Source organism: Fukomys damarensis, unplaced genomic scaffold, assembly GCF_012274545.1.
Source record: "Fukomys damarensis isolate Sample0158 unplaced genomic scaffold, DMR_v1.0_HiC HiC_scaffold_26, whole genome shotgun sequence".
NCBI lineage: Eukaryota > Metazoa > Chordata > Mammalia > Rodentia > Bathyergidae > Fukomys > Fukomys damarensis.
The window spans coordinates 1,033,069-1,049,189 of NW_022900938.1; the positions used below are offsets into that span (position 1 = coordinate 1,033,069).

Genomic DNA, 16,121 nt, shown 5'->3' on the forward strand with positions numbered 1-16,121 from the left:
CAGAATTTATAAGAAACTCAACAGCAAGAAAATGAATAACGTAATTAAAAAGTAGGCAAAGGATCTGAATATACATTTCAAAAAAAAGACACACAATAACCAACAGGTATGGAAACCACATTTACTGTCCCTAACCATCAGGAAATATAAGAACTACAATGACAGATCTGACAGACCTATTAGAATGGCAATTATCAAGAAGACAAAAGGTAATAAGAATTAGGAAAGACATGGAAATGTACTGTAAATTACTGCATTATGGAAAACAGCTGATGTTCCTCAGAAAATTAGAACTAGAGCCTCCATATGACCCAGCACTTCTGCCACTGGCTATCCATTCAAAAGAAATGAAATCAGCATGTCAAAGCGATGTCTTCATGTCCACCTTCAGGGCAGGACTAGTAAGCACAGCCAAGCTATGGAATGAACCTCATGCTGTCCTCGGGTGAGTGAATAAAGAAACCATGGACAGGCACAGTGGAATATTGCTCAGCTGTGAGAAAAGAAGGAAATCCTGTCCTTCCCAACAGTGTGACAAATCAAGCACAGTAAGACTACTACCATATGATCTCATGCACAGGTGGAATCTGGAAAACACTCAAAACTCATACAAGCAAATAGAATAGTAGTGACCAGGGACAGGGGAGGGAATTAATGGAAATGCTGGGCAAGGAACACAAAATTTCAGTTAGAAAGGAAAAGTTCAAAAGGCCTATTGTACAACATGGTGACTATCTAATAACATAGCACCGGATTTTTAAAGATCTCAGTTGATATTAAGTGTTCTTACCACAAGAAATGGTAAGTGAGGCTTCCATGTCGGTTAGCTCAATTTAGCCATTTTGCAATGGACATGTATTTAAATTCACACTGTACATAAGTGTGTGTATGTGTGTGTGTGTGAAAATATATATATATATATTTCTTTTTCAATTAAAATTAATTAGGGACAAAAAGAGAAAATTCCAGAAATAAGAAATTCTTGAATTTTGAATTGCATGCTGTTCTAAGCGGCGGGATCAAATCTTGCACTGTCCTGCTGCAGCTGCCCTGGGGTGTGACTCCCCTGCCCCAGTGTGTCCATGCTGTGAACACTCCTCACTGTCAGTCATAGGCTTGTCCTCTGGGGCTAAGGCTGACAGCTAAGGTTTTGCAGTGTCTGTGTTTCTGCAGCAACCTAACCCTAAGTCACAGGCCTACACTGTTCACCTCATTCATCAAGCAGGCAGTAATCCATCTCACAGCACCCCAAGATGGTGAGTGTACACGCACCCTTCTCATGGCAGAGTAGTACTCCATTGTGTATAAATGCCACATTCCCTTTGTCCATTCATCTGTTGATGGATATACAGAGTGCTCTGTAAACTGGACGCACCTTATCATCATGTTAAAGTAAGTAAATCAGACACACAAACTTAAACATCGCATGGTTTCTCTTACATGAGCAACCCAAAGTATAAATAGAGAGCAAAATAAAAGATAGATAATAGGAAACTGGGAGGCTGATCTTTTACAAAAGGGAAGAGAACCAAGAGATGGTGGGAGGAGGCAGGGAGAGGAGGGAAGGGGACATGAAAAGCCTTAAGATATGCTATGTGCATGTAGCAACTCCCCATGAGGAATGTAATCAAGATGGACTACAAAACATGGGCTAAAACAGTTTTTTAAAAAGGTGAGAATGGTACAATGAGAGAGAGAGAGAGAGAGAGAGAGAGAGAGAGAGAGAGAGAGAGAGAGACGTACCACACTGCTATTACAACACATTGTTATGGCTCTGTTTTATTAATACTGCTAATCTCAGATAGCAGCCCATATGAAAACTGAACTTCATCGGAGGTATGTACGTACAGAGAAAATGATAATGTATATAGAGTTTGGTGTTCTCTAGAGTTTTAGACAATCGTGGGAGTTCTGGGGAAGAATGGGGGAACCACATCCCACTGTGACTATTTCTCTGGGCCTTGACACTATTTTCCATCCCCTGTGTTAAGTGCTCATCTTATACACTCACTAACATTCTCTAGGATGTTCTAAGCACTTAGTCCCTAGCAATGTTATTGAAGTGCTCTGATTATATGCATCAGCTGGAAAATTCTCAACCAACTCATACTGCTGTCATAGTTGCTTTCTCATCACTGGGAACAACACCTGGCACCCACAAGTTAGAGGAGAAAAGGTTTCTATTAGCTGACAGTCTCTAGAGGTTTTAGTCTGCAGTTGGCTGGCTCCAAAGCAGAGTGGCACAGCACAGGGGCACGGCAGAGAAGAAACAGTCCATGGCATGGCAGGCAGGAAAGGGCAGCCTTCCTCCCTCTTTCCCTTTTATTCCATTCAGACTGTAAGACTATTGGTTGGTGCCTCCCACACCCAGGGTAGATCTTTCCTCTCCAGTAAATGTCATCCACATCCAAAACTATGACCAACCAATCAATGGACTGATCCAGAACCACACACGCATAATCTAGTTTCTCCCCAAAACCCCACCTATGAGGGCATGAGGCTTGGGGATGGGGTATTGAGATGTAAGACATAATAATTCTCAATTAGATGCCAGAATCAGTTTTCAGCCTGACATTTTAATGGCATTTAGAAATGATGTTTGAAGCTGAGGCAAAATAAAAAAGTACCTAAAAGACTGAAGAGAGACAGCAGAAGGTGTTTCCGACCACACATTATCTTTGAAATTTTATTCATTTATACTCCACCTGATTCCAAAAGAGACTTAACAGCAAGCTACTTTTTCTTTTAAACATGTTTTCCAAATGGGACATGTTGACTTCAGTGACAATGCCAAGTTCTTCCCTCACATAAGGACATTCTTCTATCATAGCTGCTTATTATATTTGGAAATCAAATGGCAAAGATGTTGTTCTTATCCAGAAAAGGAAAGAAGGGAAAAAATTATTCATTATGATCACAAATCCTGCTCGGAAGACTTGTCAATCAGGGTGACCCTTGGTGTGCAATATGAGTTCCATAAAATAAAAAGGCCAGATGAACTCAATTTCTAAGATTTCTCAAAACACTAAAGAATCATAAAAGCCAAGCCTCTAGGTCCTCACTTCCTCCAAGATTGCAGAGCTGAGATGCCTACATCTTGATTGTTCATTGTAGAACACTGAGATTTTCTGTGATTTCAATACAATCTCAAGAAAAATAGTTTTTATCATCTGAACTAGCAATACACCAATCAAACTCAGTAATAACCCACCTAATAGTAAATGCCATGTTCTCAAGTGGCCTAAACAAACCTTATATTTTAGCACTTAAAATTTACTGAACCCTTTCATGTAATTATTTTATTTGATCCTCACAATTTAGTAAGGTAGGTGACACTATTTTTTTTTCAGAGATGAGGAAACTGAGGCTCTAGGGGTTTTGTTAGGCATTGGAACCACACGGGAAGTCAGTTCAGAGATTAAGCAGAGGGCAGAGAAGCCAGCCTGCCTGGGTGCAAATCCAGACTGAACCCATGGTTGGCATGACCTTGGGTGGGTCCTGTAACTTCACGACATCTCTGCATCTACATCCTAAGATGGATGATGAGAACAGCACGCCTCCCAGGGCTGCTGCAGGCCTTAACTGAGGGATTACAAGAAGCAGCTGTGGAATTAAGAAGTTTGCAGCGACCCACGGTGTACACAGGAGCACCTGAGAAATGTCTGCAAGGCTTGATTCCCAGGGATAAACATCTTAGGACCATGTGAGGTGCCCTACTCTTGAACAATCACAGTGCTGTGATTCATATTTTATCAGAAGAAAAACTATCTGAGCAATTTTCACAAAAGGAAAATGCATGATAAAAGGAAACCTTGAACTGGATACAGTGACTCAAAAAGGAAGAGCAAGGGCAAAAGTTCAAGTGTGGCTCCCTAAAAGAACCCCATTTATTTTCATTTCCAGAAAAATACTGTACAGGATTTAAGTACTTTCAGTCATTTTCCAGCACAGTGAAAGGTCAAGCTAAGTGGAAGTCATTTGTGTAAGCCATGGTGACTGTTGGAGCTGTTTCTCATAGCTGCTTGCTTGGTTGGGACAATGGGGCACTCTTGGGAGAGGAGCACTCAAAGAGAAAGGGCTGGGCCACGAATCCTCTCCATTCGCCAGCAGAGGGAACAGAGGTGCAGCTGGCACCTCTGGAGTGCGAGGGACAAGAGCAACTGCGCAGGAGAGGGGTGGGTAACTGGCAGGAGAATATCACCAGGAAGCTCTTTCTAGTTTCTCATAGCAGTGGGGTAGAAAAGAAGCAGAGGGCAGAACTTGACGCCGGGGGCCAGGGAGAAACGGAGAGACCACTGAGATGCAGATGGGCAGAACAAACTGCAGGCAGCTGGGATAATATTAAGCCCCAGTCTTGAGATGCCAGCAAAACAGCAGGCGCAGTGTCCTGAGGGAAAGTCTGGAAACAATGAGCTATCAGAGCACTGTACCAGGGCTACATCCGACCGCACTGGTGACTTCTCAGTCTTCTCCAGTGTCTATGAGGGACTGAGGAGATGGCCACAGTTCATGTTCCTTCCTAGACAGGACAGCTCCTCCCAAAGCATCTGGGTGCACTGTGTGGAAACCCAAGCATGGTCTGAAGGAGTCACCGGGCAAGTACAGGGTCAAAGAGCCCCACTAGGGAACTAGGGCACCTGTGGCACAGGGTGTGTGTGAGTTTAAGGGACTCACTTTGAACAGGAATGCACATCGCATAATAACAAAAGCCGGTGGCCAGCATTCAGCCCAGAAGTTCTTCACGCCACACACGTAACAAGAACAATAACGTGGCCACTTCACGTTTGCACAACATTTTAAAGTCTACAGAGAATTTTAAGTGATCGTCTGTCTTACATGGATGCTTTGCAAGCACCAAGACATATTCTTCATGTTATTCCTGGAAGTCCCTAAAAATTGACTTTGGCATTGTAAACATGTTTTTTTAAATCTATAAATACTTCTCATAGAATCTTATTGATGACTGTTACAATGTACATAAAAAGCACCACAGTGTGCTTTAGGTACTAAATCTATTCCAAAATATCTGCTGCTTTTCTAGAATGACTAATTAAATATAATTTATGTTAAATAAACTAGGCATAAACATTGTGATATCCTGCACAGACCATTAACCGTATCTTATTAAGAAGTTTCTGTATTTCCAAACCTTCAAACATTTTAAGGTTGTGCTACAGATGAATAACTACTTTAAAAAGGAAAGTAGTAAAGGATATCCCTTAAGGGTCTTTAAAAGCAGCTCTTCAAAGCATAAACAGGAAGCGTGCTATAAGGTTATGAAGAATGGTGGAATAAATAAGACTGTGGCCTATTTCCATAAAGCATGAAAAAAGAAAAAGGAAAAGCTAAAATTACTTCCAGCTTGCTGAGTTAAAATGAACTCTGTTATTTCATTAGGCAAGTGTCTTATTTACTCTTTGCCTTATATATGCTAATAACATGTACTGTTGAGAGTCAACAGTTCACACTGGCATTTTTTTAATTTAGGAAAAAGGGAACTGTGAACCCTAAGGAACAGTTCTCTGGCTGACACAGCTCAGCATGCTTAGAAGTATACTCTGTATCCAAATCTTCATTAAACATTCTGTCCCTGAAAGCAGACACTGCTCTGACCCATAAGCAGCAAGCATTTGCTTTGAGGTCCCTTTCTCCAGCTCTGGCGGTGACTACGTGCGGATCCACCTCTTCCAGCCATCTGCTCTTCTCCGTGGCTGACGGCTCACATCGAGAAGACAGCAGCAAGTTGAGGAAGGGCAGTGAGCAGAGAGCTGGCCTTTGGCCTGGGCACTAGGAGCTCACAACTGAGGTGCTAGGTGCAAGTATCTGCAGATTTGAAGTGGGTATTACTGAGTGGAGAGGACTCTGCTCACCGACTGGGGTTAAGAGGTGCAGCCAGGGGAAACTTTGCTGGATGTGCTGACTTGTGGAGCTCACAAAGCCTCAGAGAAGTAGTATCAGTTCTATCTCTACCCCTAAGTGTTCGGGTTGTTCCAGCTTTGGGTTTCTCCAAGCCCTTCACACCTCTCTCACAACCTCCTCATTTAGGTTTTTATGGCTGTTATCTCCAGTTCTAACTATTATGTTTCTTCACTGTCTGGCTCCTTCACTAGAATATAAACTCCATGGATTGGAAGAACGTGGTCCACTAAAGTTAGCTACAGATTCCAGAGTTACTCTGGCTCCCACAGATCTGGCCCAGACACTCTAGTACACAGATCACAGACAGATCAACCTGGACATACTCACTCACTGCACAAACACCAGCTCGGCACAGCACTGAGAATACTAGCGAACAAAACAGAACCAACAGGTAAGACAAGTTGGTGTCTATGATGGGGTTGGCAGACACACCATGCACTGCCAGCCTAGCCTACTCCACCTTTCAACAGATCGCAGAGAAGGAATAAGAAAGGACAGAGCCACATCCCCACTCCGACCCCCACCCCCAAGTCCTGCTGCCCTAGGTAAGCCACACATGCCTCTGAGCCAGCTCTCTCTTTTCAGAAGGCTCTATAAGTCTCATAAACAGTTTAGCCATTCTCCAAAATGCTAATGCTCAGGTACCACTTTGAAAGAAAAGGGAAATTCCTTTGAGATTTTTTTCCTTAGCAACCAGGAATGAAATTAGGCCTTTCCTTGGCACTCTGTCAGTTCCCACAGCCAAGAGGCCTCCGGGTTAGGAGAACAAAGCTAGCAAGATGCTTTTGCTACTGACTACAGCTGGCCCCAGGTTCAAGGGGTAAAGCCTGAGAATGTTTTACCCCTTTGCTTTAATTTCCCATGCAAATAACTTCTAAATACTAAGGCTTAGAGGATTCAGAATGAAAATCCTTTCCCATTCCATTACTGAGAAATTACAATTCAGTGCTAATACCAGCCTTCCAAAGCATTAGCCAGGACACCTGCAAACCTCTGGACAACAGCTGCCAATAGAAGTTTAGCATTTCATGGGTCAGCACTTAGACTCTGACGAGTAATAAATCATTATCATAAGCAGTGTGCAGCAATGGCTTCACAGAGTACTGAGAGGTGGTTAAAAGCATGAACTATAAATTACATTATAACTCTGCCCTTTGGAAAATGGAGGCTAAGTAAAATAATGATTGTTATTAGCACATGTGTTTCTTTTTTTAATTAATTTTATTAGTACACTTTTGTGTATGTGTCTTTTTTTTTTTGGTTTTTGGTACTGGGGATTGAACTTAGGTCCTTCCACTTGTGAGGCAGGTGGTGGAACCACTGAGCTAAGTCCCCGGCCCTAGCATATCTGTTTCTTTAGTAGTATACTTTCTCTAAAGAAAAAAAAAATGTTTACAGAAAAAGAGTGAACAAAATTAAGTCTAGTTTTTTCATGCATAATGTGTCTGAAAAACAATTTCAGTGCTGTAGCTTATGAGAAATGCTTTAAAGGGGCAGTGTAGAGTAATCACTATGTAAGACAACATTTGAAAGTAAGGCTTAACTTGCTTTGGAAGATATTCATTGACTTTTCATACATATGAACATTTTCATCATTTCCATTCTTGAAACACTACAATTGCTTGAGCCCTCGTGATGCCTGTTTGGCATGAGAAGTGGCTGTCCACGTCTGTCCGGGATGGCTGTGGTATGTACACACACACGCTAGTAAGTTCACTAGAGGAAAGACCAGAGATCTCTAGTGATGTGACAATGTGCCTGTGGTATACAGACTCTGAAACCTTTCTTATCTTCATTCCCTTTGGGATAAAATTTTAGGGCCAGTCTGGCTGCTGGTGAAGACAATATCATCATCAGAAATGCTAACATCAATTTAATGCTTTCTAATAAGAGGTGAATCAAACTATAGAGAAGCAGCCTGAGTGCAGGAAGTGCTGTGGGACCTACAAAGATATTTTTAGCAACCAGCAATGGTAATTTCCAGTCCAGAGCCCACCCCAAGAAGAACATGAGAAGCCCAGTTTAGCCAGGTGACAAAGGCATTATCAGAGAATTTCATAATGTACCTCTGTATCTATATTCACCTTGTACACTTCTATACATACAGCCCTTTGGATTTTTATTATTAAAGTTCCTTATGGAACACTGGGTCATCCACAACTACTGAAACCTTAGTACCAGTTGTAGGTAACACTCCTGGGCAGCCCAGGTTTTTGAGACAGCCTAGCTACGCAGGGCTGGGGCTTCTCCAGAATCATTTCCATCTTATGTGACTGCCTTCAACCAAGGTGACACCAGGCAGTGGCAATGGTAAGCTGTCTCCTGGGGGCCTCCGCCTGGGGACTCTGGACCACAGAGGCCACAGGTCACTGCTGCCCACTCACAACACAGTGCTCTCCTGGAGAAAGGCCCTCTGTGGGGCTCCCCAAACTCCATGGCTGCCCTCACATGGGCTGCAGTGCAGTGTGACCTCTCTCCCACAATACCCCTGGTAAAACATTTTAAACAGTGTCTTTAAGCTAGCCGTTATTTCCATAGTTTGCAATCAGGAGAACCTTGTAAGTTAAGCACATCAAGATTTCATTAGGTTACATGTTATTAAAGGAGAGAGGCAAGGGCAGGACTGCCACAATTCCTATATTCACAGCAAACATTTCGGAATGTGCTCACACAGGTGACCTCCAAGGGGTGGGAGGCTGTTGCTGTCGCGCAGGGTGAAATGGGAGGGGGCCAGCAGCACAGTTGCGGTGAGGCAGCTCAGCTTGGGCAGGACCAGGCTCCGGAAGTGGCCCACAGGGACAGGAGCAGGAGCAGGGAGATGGCCACACTCAGATCAGTGCAGGGCTTCAGCAGAGGCTGCAGTGGGTCTGGCCCGCCTTACTGTGCACAGCTCACACCAGGACTGTGCTGGGTGTGCTGGCAACACCATAGGCCTAACAGCTCGTTCACTCCTCAGAACCTCGGTAAGGTGGGTCCCATCATCCTTTCACAAGGAACTGAGGTACAGAGAAAGGTAGGAGCTGACCATGGACCCACAGCTATGTGTAAGTAGAGACAGGATCCAAGCCACGTGCCCGGAGCCTCGCCCAGCTCAGCACTTCACTACTTTGCAAAGTGTGAGCTGTGTTGTTGTTGACATTGTTATTGTTATTTCTAAAACAAGAACAGTTCTCTAAGATCAGATAAAAAGGTGTGAACCACAGGGGGAAATAATCTATGTACACTTGTTTTGGTTTATGAGGAAAATGACTGTAACCAAGCAACTCTCTAATTCTGGGAGAACTAATTAAGAAATGAATTAAAGGATTCAATGGGCACCCAAATTAGTCATTAGGGCACGAAGATCTGGAGTTCTGGTCTAAATCCAGCTTCAGCACTTGCATCCAAAATAAACATGATCAGATAAGTACCACAGCTCATAATTAAAATGGATTTATACGGCTTATATGTCCACATGGGACAGGCCTCTTCCTAATGAATTTGGACACCTCTTCAGCAACTGGGTTTCATCTGCCAGCTTCCTTGTCTTCTGTAACTGTTGGCAATAGGGTTATGCTCAGGGAGAATCATTTCAATCAGTGAGGTCTGCAGCATAAGCATAAAAAGATAACAGCAAAGCCTTTGAGCTGTAATTAGAAAATCCCTTAAGTGTGTTCACATGGCATATGCTTTAGACTACTACCAACTGGCAAGGCCAGTCACGGAGGGGACATCTGATGTCACTGCTCTGGAAGAGCAGCATTCCAGCCTGAGATGAGATCAGCTCTGCAGGCCAAGCCATTCCCACTCTCCACCCGACATGATTAGGGCCAGGCAGCTGGGGGACTCACTCTCCTGACAAAAAGAGGATCAGAACTGTTTTCAACTGGTGCATCTCCATCAAGATGTTGCCTCCCACAGAATAATCAGGATGTCTGGTTGTTTGGTGCATGTTCCAAGGAAACAGGAATTGACCAAGCCCTTGCTTGTCTGATGGAAGAGGACTACTCGAGTCTACAAACTCTTCAGTTGCCTGAGCAAAGGAACAGCTCCGCTGTGTGCGTGCATGTGCATGGAAACAGACGGAAAAGCCACCAGCTGCTTCTGTGATAGCATTCTTTTAACCACAGTAAAGAAAGTGCCATGGTGACTGGGATGTGAGTAAGTTCGGCATTCTACTCCACACACAGAATGCTATCGACTCTCACCAAGGTTAATGGCTCTTCTCAAAAAGTTAATTATCTTACTACTAGAATTCCAGGGTGATGGCAAAAGAACTGAGTTTAGATTAAACAGTGATAGAAATATGTAGGAGGTACTAAGGCCTCATTAAATTAGGATTGGCCCAATTTGGAACTTATGATTATCTGACAGGATCTGGATCAAAAATCATATTTTCACAAAGAATACAGACTGCTAGGGGTGGGTGTGGAGGCAATAAAAACATTTCAGAGATTGTAGGCACCTAAATTAACAACAGGCTTTGTATCCAGAACAGACCTTTGACATATCCATCCCGACACTGACACCAATAACTGATAATAACTGATAGTAATAATCATGTTTTACTGGATGTCAACTCTGTTTAAGTTTCCTTTACTTATATACAGTTCTCCAAGATGGATGCAATTATCCTCCTGTCAGAGAGGAGACTGAGGCCCAAGCAGAGGAGGTATGAAGACTGCATTACTGTTAAGCAGCAGGCGCGCAGGCAAAGCCAGGCTGGCTGCCCCCCGTCTGGGTCCTCTCACTCGTCCCTCAGGCCAACCGAGTGCTGCCATGTGGAGATGGCAAGCCCACCTCCTGGACGAGTAGCAAGTGACAAGTGCAAACACACCTGTCACTCCGAGGATGGAAGGCGGCACCACTCCCACCTGAGATTCTTTGTAAATTACTCGCAGGTCTATACAACACCCTCCCCCAAAACCCCTCCCTTGTCCTTGTGGAACTCCAAAGTATTTTACACACAGGACACCCCTCCAGTGTCAGTGCAGGGTAATGGGGTGTGGCCTTCTGGCTGCACACTCATAACTCAGGGCAGCTTGAGGCGAGGGCACTCAAGGCTGTGACGGGCAAGTCAACCTGCTAGACTGTCAGGAAGTGATCCCAGAAGGAAAGGGCCATCCTACTCACCAGGGAATCTGCAGAGATGCTCCCGAAAGTAGTAGGAGTTCTGGGAGGTTCTAGAAGGAAGGAAAAGGCGAAGTCAGGTAGGTCTCATGCCAGCAAGCTCACCATCCAGCCCAGCACACTGGCACCTGAGCCCAGCATCCAGTCCTGGCAGACAGGGAACTGATCTTCACCCATGACCTCACAGCTCTGCGCCCTGGGCAGGTGGAGAAGCCTTCTGTGCCCCAGGGTACTGAGCTCCAAGAGGGGGTAACGATGGTACCTCTTCACAAAGTTATTAATGGTGACACACAACATGTATAATGCACTTAACACACCTCACATATAACACAGATACTTTAATAACAGTAACATATAACACTCACTGCTTGATTGTAAAGTGTTCAGCATTGTTCTAGGCCACTGATCACACAGACTAACTCCTTCAATACTCTGCGAGAGACACAGCAATCCCTGGCTTTTTCGTTTCTTGAGATAGAGTCCCGTATAACCCAGGCTGGCCTTGAACTTACAGCAGTCTTCCTGCCTCAGACTCTTTAAGTGTTGGCATTACAAATATGTGCCATCACTGGCATCTACAGATGTCATTAATAGAGGCACAGAGAGATCAAGCTGCCTAATTCATGAAACTCTCCAGGGATGAGATAGAGCCGAGGTTCCACCCGAGACAATCAGGGCCTAGAGTGAGGACTGGGAGCCACATGACACCCTGTCTTTTAATAAGCTACAAACAAATGTCAGCTACTGTTCTTACCGTCCTACAACATTCTCCTGCCTGGAGAGTGCCTGTGATGTACACACAGTCCCACAGGACGCAGTGCTTACCAAGCACCGCCCAGCACGCAGGGGTGCCAACGGCATAGTCAACCACTCAATGCAGGCATCTGCTCAACCATCCCTTCAAGCACTGCTCAAGAATCCCTGCTGAGAACTGTGGGGGACTCAATGATCCTGTCACAGCCTACAGAGTGAGACGCTCAGCCTCCATGAAATGAGTGGAGAACAAGAGAGAGGGAACAGTGGGGAAGAGCACAGCCGCAGGCCCAGGGCCATGTCTGGCTTGGCCCCAGCTCTCTGGGCGACCTCCTCCGAACCAGCCGACATCTCTGGGCTTCACACTGAAATGACAGGACTGACCTCAAGGCCTGGAAGCCCTGTGACTCTAATCTACAACTCTGACTTTCTTTCTGTCAGACTACTTTTTCCCACAAGAGTCTATTTTCTAAGAGAATATATTATAACCCTTCATTTACCCAAGACATGGACTCAACGCAGTATCAAGATACTGCCAAAGCTATCAGCACACTATACAACCGACATTCCGTGATTAGCTCTGCAAGCGTGAGGCACTGTTACCTTGGGGCATCTGGACAGCCAAAGGACAAGTGCACTCCCAGTTTGCCCCATTTTAAACCCTGGGAACTGCCTGAAAGAAATGTGCACCGGCTCAAAGTCCAAGCTCCCTGTGTCCCTGGTGCCCAACAGCTGGTGTGGGAGGGTGCCACGTTCAGCTGATGGGGTGGATAGAAGGATCCACGAAAATGAGGCAGGAACTGGACAACTACGGAGACAGCTGGATGGGAGATCAAGTCTGTTTCCCAGAATAGTGCTGTTTACATGCAACAAACTGAAGAGACAAGAACGCAGCTGGCGCTGAGCTCCTTGGCTTTTATAATGTACACCAATAGCTACCTTGATAGCAATCCGCTCACGTGTGCACGCGTGTGCGCGTGTGTGACACAGGCATACTGTATTCAGGAAACAATGACCGCTACACAAGATGCTTCTGACTTTATTTAAAGATCAGTTCGTCACACTTGGATACATTTGCTTTCATAAAAATTCCTCAGAGGGAAATAATTCAGTGAATGAAACACTTCCATTAAAAAGGAATGGACTTCAAAATATACTTTCCAAACTTTTGACAAGAACAATTCTTTAATTTTCTTTGTGCACCACAAAAGGCAAACATTGTTGTGTTGAGAATGTAATAAATAAGTTGTCAAGATATCAAACATTTATAGGTTTAATTTTTAATAAGAGCTTTTAAACATACTCCAAAACATCCATTAATATTTGACGTGGGAAGAAGCAGCGTTTGGCAATTCCATCGCTTGCTGCAAGTGAAGTCGGCGAAGACATCTAATGGTTCTCGGGGAGCGCGAGGCCGGTATTCTCTGTGAGACTGTTAAGCAGCTGCAGCACATACTCCTGGAGGCACGCACTACTCAGACACGTCCTACGTTGTCTTGGTAGATGTTCAGGTAACAGACACACTCTCTGCTGTTTCCACACATCACCCTGCCATGGACGCCTGCAGAGGATGGTGGCTCCTAAACTGGTCCCAGAAGGAATTCCAAAAAGTTTTACACAATGCAACGCTGTTGGAGGACATCATAAACCCCAAAGATGATAACTTTGAGCCACAGTATGCATTTAGATATACAAAATTATAGCTTTCTGAGGCCTGGAATGAAAAACCCCAAAATTTTGGTAGTGATTATCCTTGGGGTAAAGGATTATGGGTAGTTTTTCCTTCTTTATAATTTTCTTTGCTTTCTAAACTTTCTATAATGAGTATGTATTACTGTGACAAGTTGAAAACATTTTTCCCAGTCTCACGATATATTATGAAAGCAATCTCACACAGTAAAAAGTGAAGAGGCTTTAGAATCAGACAATCGGGTTCATATCCAAGCATATTCTCCACTACCTTGATGCCCTTTGTTAAGTTTCTCAGCAGCCCACCTTACATGTCTTTTTATCTGTAAAATGAGAATAATAATACATGCCTTGAAGCACGTGGAAGACAAGTTAGGGTTTTCAGATCACAAACAGTAAACCAATTGGTTGGTGTTTATAAATTGATGTTTCAGGCCATTTGTTTATAAAAATTCTGTAAGTTTATAATAACTTTTATAAATCTTCCAACAGTTTAAAATTCAGAAAAGAGTTAAGTGTTAACCTTACTCTCCTTACCAGATTCCTACAGTCCTAGACTCTGGTTCACACCCGTCCCTGCTGGGGTGGGAGTTGGAGAAGGGTTAAAGCAGATCCATCCAAAGACAGAGAAAGAAACCAAAGCTCCGGGCCAGGGGATTCATCTCATTCGTTCTGCCACCTGCCTTGCAAGTGCAAGGTCCCAAGGTTGATCCCTGGTACCCACCCCCGCAAAAAGAAACCACAGTTCACATAGCCAAGATCTTGTCCGTGGGGCTCACTATGTAGTTGAGACTGACCTGGAACTCACAATGTAGCCCAGGCTGGTTTCGAACTCACAGTGATCCTCCTGCCTCAGCCTTCTGAGTGCTGGGATTATAGGCATGCACCACCATGCCTGGTTTAACTCTTTTTTTTTTTTTTTTTGGTTTCGTGCTGTGATTCTTTATAATTAAAGTCAGCAAAATAAATTGTGGGTTGCTTAAATGTGGATAAGGAACAAAATTATAGATCCCCTAGCTTTTCTTTCTTTTTTAATGATAGCTATACTGGTCTTTTCATCCTATTCCACAGAAGATAGTTCCATCTGATGTTAGTCTAGGTAGCTAGGTTTATAATAAAATATATGCACTCAACAAAATGTGACCGTTGGGGATATGCTGTCCTTGGATATATGTTGCTGTACCTTGACTACAGCAAGAAATATTGATTTAACTGACTTTAATATCAAGTCAGGTGTTTGTTGACATGTGGAAATGAAAAATATCAAGACCATGAAAAGCTTGATGCATAGGTCAAACCCCACGTGGCTCATTACAAGGGACTACCAGTATCCTCTGCTGTACTGGATGTGTTACAGATGCTAGTCCGAGTAACAGTTACGAGGAGTTTCCATTATAATGGGATGTGCTATACAAATGGATATGGGTATAGATTTTTATGTAGTACAATTTATTGTAGAAAAGACATTACAGACTTGACCCCACTCTTCTCTGTACTCTGGAAGCACATCTTGTTTTCCACCTAAGATAAGTGGGTTTTGTTCCTTTTCAGCATCATATTTTCCTTATTCTTTTCACCATGTCTAGTATAGACCAAACACTTAAGAAATCACTGATGAAGAAATGAGCTGAACAAATACTTTGGTACCAAAGCAACGGAGGGACATTCACCGTACTTTCTTGTTTAGAAGAAGAAATGAAATTTATAAACTGATTCCAAATGAGAATAGTAGACAGGTGTAGCCACGACCACCTAGGATGTCCTGGGATGAGTTGCAGTGGGTCAGCTCCCTTTGGCTAAAGTGGTCACAGAGGTCCAAAGCATCCTCCAGCACTTAGTGTACACACTCCCACCCCAGGAAATCGAGGGGCACTTATTACACCAAACAGCCTCAGAGGCATCCCACAGTACAGTCCAAGGAGGGGGGCCAATGAACAGGGCCTGTCTTCCTAAGGGACTGAGAAGAAGGGCCACCCACCAGGGATGTCAGGGAGGTAGTAAAAGCCAGGGAGATAGCCCCACAACAGCCCAGGAAACAGAACAGGAGCCAGAGGAAGTGTAGTTTTTGAGCCCTTAGGTTTGCGGGAGGAATCAAGAGAGGCTTCTGAAAAGCTCCTGTGAATGTTGACTTTGACTTCTCTTTCTTCCCCTGCTAGCAGCACAAGCACTTCAGTGATCACAGTGTTTCCTACAATTTTCTACAATGCAAATACTCTTGTTGAAATATTTATTCAACCATTTTGTCTTTTCCTTTGAGCTTTTTTAATTGAAAGCTAACATATGCATTAAATATACCAGTCTTGCTTCTATCATAGGACAACAGAAGTAAATGCTTGCTTTTACCAAGGGCCTTACTGTGGTTGAAGGAAACACCTATTGAAGTCAGAGGCCTCTTCCTCTCTGAGCATCCAGATTTTAGGGCAGTCAAGGCAGCAGGCACTTTCAGGGCAGAGAAAGGTCTGTCCCATTGTTGCAGCACAAGGTAAGCAAAGAGGTGGGAGGGTCTGGTGAGGTTATTCTCAGAAGTGGCACAATTTTACATATATTTTACAAATATTCTCATCTGAAATATTTTAAATGGTAAATTGGCTCCTCCTCAGGGAATACATTTTCTGAGTGAACCAAATGGTCTGCTCAACATAGTTGACCCT

At 43.8% G+C, this 16,121-nt stretch overlaps 1 protein-coding gene across 1 annotated transcript in view; it reads right to left on the bottom strand.

Annotated features, from left to right (window-relative positions):
* Spats2l (spermatogenesis associated serine rich 2 like) overlaps positions 1-11,081 on the bottom strand; it is a 123,140-nt gene extending 112,059 nt beyond the window's left edge. Inside the window, exon 1 of the mRNA XM_010617587.2 lies at positions 11,032-11,081. The gene's annotated coding sequence lies outside the window, so the exon portion shown is untranslated. The remainder of the gene's footprint in view (positions 1-11,031) is intronic.
* Between the last annotated feature and the right edge of the window lie 5,040 nt (positions 11,082-16,121).